Below are 5,295 nucleotides of genomic sequence, written 5' to 3'. Positions count from 1 at the left end.
TGCTTTGGCACACCCTGACTGGAGAGTGAAATAGAAATACTGAATAAAGAACACAAGTTGCATACCCTGTGTCACTATAGATGCTGTCTTGATATTCCCACAGGACTTGTTTTAAACCCTAGCTCTACCATTCACGAGTTTCGTGTTAGTCTTCCTGAATCCCTGGTGCTGTGTATGGAGCATGCTGTAATTCTGAACTGTTTTGTTCCTGCCACTTGCCTTCTGCTGAGGCTGCTCTGATGCAGCCTAGAAGTATGTGCAGCAAGATTTGTTAAAAGGACACCAACTCAGATAGTTTAGGCCTGGCTGATGGAGCCAGAAAGTGTTTTTTCTAAATAGAATGCTGTCTTTTAGTTTTCTGTTCCAACTTACTAAACCAGGGAAGTTTAGGCGAATTAATTCAGACCTTTAAATGCTGATAAATGCAGAAGCACTTATTGCTAATACTTCAATCAAGTGTCAAGACAGAACTGATTAACAATTCAGAAACTTCTAGCTGATGGATGCTGTGTTCCTCATTCCTTCTAATGTAAGACATCATTTTAATTTTTTGTTTATTTGACCCCAGCTAATGCCATGTTGCTAATATTTTAAGGGAAAAAGTCCTAGTTTGCATGATGCCATTTTGTGTTAATTTGAGAGAAATGTATTTTTAATGCATTTGTCATGGTCTTGGCTTGCTTTCATAATTACGGGACTAATTAAACATATACTTGTAAGCAATCAGTGTCAGAGCTGAAAGGGATTGTAGGGATTACTCAGGTGAACCCTTCATTTTGCAGAGAAGAAACAGACCTCGCAATTTGCTTGAGGACATATGGCTTGAAGAAAGCAGTATTTACGAAGTTTGAGTATAACAGCGAGGCTGCTCGGTCTGCTCCCAATCAAGCCTGCACTTTTCTAGGCTCCTCATGTTCCCATTTCATTAATTTAACAAAGTGATTGAGTCGCTGTTCATACACTCACTCTGCTAGATACTGGATTTGCTCAGTGCACACGTATTCTCCCACAGGGTTGTCAGCTGGAAATCTAGGAGGAAAACGGACAGTTTTCGAAAGCATGGAGAGAAGTTCAGGCTATCGAGGGAGCACCTAGGAAGTGGCTGAGCCCAGAGTGGGTGGGATGAAACATGTGAGAGGGCAGTCATCAAAGACTTGTAGGAGGAAACATTGCTCTTCCATCAAAACCAGAAGACTGAATCAGGAGCTGCATGGGGGGGGGGTGGACACTCACGGCAGACTCGCGCCATGGACAAAGGCCAGGCGTGAAAGAGAACATGATATGGCCATAAAAAGGGAAAATACATACCACAGCATGGAGGAACTTTAAATACAGGATGTAAGATACAAAAGAACACAGAATATGACTCTGTTTGAAAATTGCAAGAAAATGGAAAATACATCAGTGGCTACCTGGAGCTAGGGGGTGTGGAACTTCTTCCCGTATACTAAACACCATTGGATTGTGCAGTTAAAAAGAAAATATGGTGTAGTTTACAAACTGTAAGATAGAAGGGCCAGGAGAGGAAGGATTATGGTTACAGATAATACTACTACTAAAAGCCAACATTTATAGATTATTATTCTGACTAAATCAAATATTAACTTCATCTTCAAAATGACCTTACTAAGTAAGTATTGTAAGTATCACATTTTACTGGTAAGAAAACCCAGGCACAAAGAAGTTCATTACCAATAATCCATAGATCTGGGATTTAGAGGCCAGCCAGTCTCCTTTGACTCTATTACATTCTAGTCGGAAAGCAAGAGTTGATCCAAAGGCTTTTGGAGATCTTGTTAGAATTGTTTTTTTTTCCTTGAACATTTTTGAACTGTTTTAAACAGTACTGATGAGACCAGATTTGTATTGAAAAGGGTAAGTTATGGGATACACACGAGAGTAAGTGCGCACTGGAATCATGTGAGAGAAGGTGGAATGTAGTCAGTGAGAGAATTGAGTCATGAGAAACTTGTTCTTTTCCCTCTTTACACTGCTGTCACTACCTGATTTTCTACTTGAGCTCCTCTAGGCCTAAGTCACTCACTTTCTCAAGTCTTTGCTCAGCCCCAATTTAAGTATTGGACACTTACATCCGTTTCTTGATAATGCTGTATTTTGTTTTAAGGATTTTTTATTTTTTGCCTATGGTGACTAAATGGGGAAAAAAGACAATTTTAAAATCAGAGCAGATTGCTGGGTGGTGATGGTATATGTGTTTAATCCCAGCACTTGGGAGCCAGAGGCAAGCAGATCTCTATGAGTTTGAAGCCAGTCTGTCTACAAAGCTGATGGGGACAATCAGGACTACTCAGAGAAACCCTGTTTCAAAAAACCACATACACACACACACAAAACACAGAGCAGATGACTGATTTAACACTTCTATAAATCTGATAATAAATGTTCTCATTGTGACTATTTCATAGCTTGTACTTCATTAACTATTTTCTGCAAGTATTATATGACAGATTCAATAATTAAGCAAGTTTCTTTACCATCTGATGTCCTGTAGCCTTTAAGATGCTATTGTACAATGCAAATGCATCTTTTGGGTGACTGAGTATTGGGTAAATCAAACTGACTTGACCATGGAGCCCTTTCACTGGGAAGCATGTATGGGAACATTTCTCCACAGAAAACACTGGTGACATGTACCTGTGTTCAGAGTTTCTAGCACACAGTTCAGAAGGTTCTAACACAGTTAAGCCCTCTCACTTCTATGTTCATTCCTGTGCCTTCACCACCTGTTCAAATCCTACACAGCCTTCCTCTTCCAAACTTTCTCGTGTGGAGGTTCACACAGGAATGAACTGGAGGATGAAAGCCCAGCTAGGAAGGCATTACACAAATCCAACCATCCATCCATCCATCCATTCACCCAGGGATTTATTGAATGGCTACTATGTACTAGATTCTGTGCAAAGTACTGGTAGGACATCAATGAACTTAACAGCAAAAATGTGCATGGTCAGCAATGATTGTCAGACAATAAACAAATAAACAATAAGGTAGTGCAAAGTGATTTTGGCTAAGGGTGGTAGACAACTTGCCAAACATGCATAAAACCCTGAATTCAAATCTCAGTTATGGTGGTATATGCCTATAATCTCAGAACTTGGGAGATGGAGAAAGGAGGATCAGGAGATTGAGGCCATCTGTAGCTACATAACAAATTTGAGGCCAGTGGAGCTACATAAGACCTTATCATTAATAAAAAACTCTTAAACTAAGTAAGGTGGAGGAAGGAATTGAATAACTAACCACCAGAAAAAGATTTAAGAATACGAAAGGAAACTTAAGTTTTAAAAGCTGAAGGAGAAACCAGGTGCAGAATTTTCTGTCACTGCCTGTTTTTTTAAATGTATTATTATTTATGTGTATGTGTGTCAGGGTGTGTATGCCATGTGTGTACAGTTGTTCTCATAGACCAGTAGAGGACGTCAAGATCCTCCAAAACTAGATTTATAGGCTGTAGTGAACCATCTGATACGGGTACTGAGAATCAAACCCTAGTCCTGTGCCAGAGCATCTGATACGGGTACTGAGAATCAAACCCTAGTCCTGTGCCAGAGCATCTGATACGGGTACTGAGAATCAAACCCTAGTCCTGTGCCAGAGCATCTGGTACGGGTACTGAGAATCAAACCCTAGTCCTGTGCCAGAGCATCTGATACGGGTACTGAGAATCAAACCCTAGTCCTGTGCCAGAGCATCTGATACGGGTACTGAGAATCAAACCCTAGTCCTGTGCAAGAGCATCTCTGCAGCCCCATCAGCTTTAAAAAAAGGATTACGTGTATTTATGTAGTGTGTGTGTGTGTGTGTGCGTGCGTGCGTGTGTGTTCATGTGCACACACAGGTTCATGTTCATGTGCACACGGATTGTTCGTGTGACACAGAGCATACAGAAAGGTCAGAGGACAACTTCTGGGACATAGCTCTCCCTTCGATCATGTGGAGCCCAGGGATGAACTCAGGTCATCAGACTTAGTGGTAAGCACCTTTACTTGCCAACCCAACTCCCCAACCCATCACCAGATCTTTCTGTTTGCACTTAAAGAAAATTCCTCAGAGAAGTTTTGGACAGCTGTTTCTCTGCATATTTATAAGCCTGATCAAATTTCTTCTACTGTATTCCCTGGGTGAGGATACCAGGAGAAAGGAAGATTATTCTGACATGTATAAGAGAGGTAGTTTGAGATCCTAAAAATGACACATGGTGAATAATAATATCTTGTCTAGTTTTTTCCAAAATGTAGTCTCATCTGTGATTTGATTTATTGTCCCCATTACATAGAAAAGGAAATTGAGGCTCAGAGGCTGACTTGCTGAAGATTGCATCTTTGCTTAATGGTTGGGCTGGGACTTGAATTCGAGTCTTTAGCCAGCAGAACATCTACAAATTGCCACGTAATTGCTGTGTTTTTGATTTTTATGCTCATGAACATGTCTGGATTATTCTTGTGTGGGGATATAGGGGAGAGAAAAACAGACAAGAGGAGGTTGGGGTAATGATTAACTCTCCTTAGGGGAAAATGGGCCCTGTTAATGTTTTTGGATTGAATGAAAGAGTTTTCAGGGCAAGGGCCAAGTAGTGATTAGATCTTTTTCCTTCCAACTAATCCCCATTCAAGGCTGCATAAATTGAAATCCGGAGGGGGAGGAACTGTGAAGCAACAAACCCTATCTCTCTCCAAACTAGTCAGACTCTCTGAATTACAGAATGCGGATGGCACTTCTGAGAAGGTTTGCATCTTCAGTTTAAGCAGATGTAGCGATGGTGAAGTAGGCTCAAAGGAGTTGGTGAAAAAAAAGTGACCCAAAAAAGGTGCACCCCAAATGTTGCAGGCACAGTAATGGTCCTGTTTGCAACCTGCTTTCCTCCTCGCTTCTGGTCACTCTTTGATTATCCCTTCATCTCAAGCAATCCTGAAATGCTTATGCCATTTCATGCCTTCCACCTTTCTGTGACATTTCTCACCACCACAGCAAGTAGCACTCTGTCCACTCCACTCAGAATGCCTAATTTGCACATATCCATAAGAATCTATGGAGCTCTTACTTGGTATCTGAAGCAAAGTTAAATCTTTTAAATGTGGTACCTCTTTTAATCCTTGATTCGATGTTCTGAGGTAGCTACTGTTACCCTCATTTTGCACATTCAGGCAAGAGGACTCGGTATTTGAATCAAATGTTTCTGATTCTAGAGTGCGGCCAGTAATGTTTGTTTGGGTGCTCTGAGAATACGAACTCAAGATGGGATTTAATATAGGATCACCAGCGTGAAAGAAAATG

This window comes from Mesocricetus auratus, unplaced genomic scaffold (assembly GCF_017639785.1).
Source record: "Mesocricetus auratus isolate SY011 unplaced genomic scaffold, BCM_Maur_2.0 Super-Scaffold_100003, whole genome shotgun sequence".
Classification (NCBI taxonomy): domain Eukaryota; kingdom Metazoa; phylum Chordata; class Mammalia; order Rodentia; family Cricetidae; genus Mesocricetus; species Mesocricetus auratus.
Note: the sequence above shows the minus strand (reverse complement) of the source record.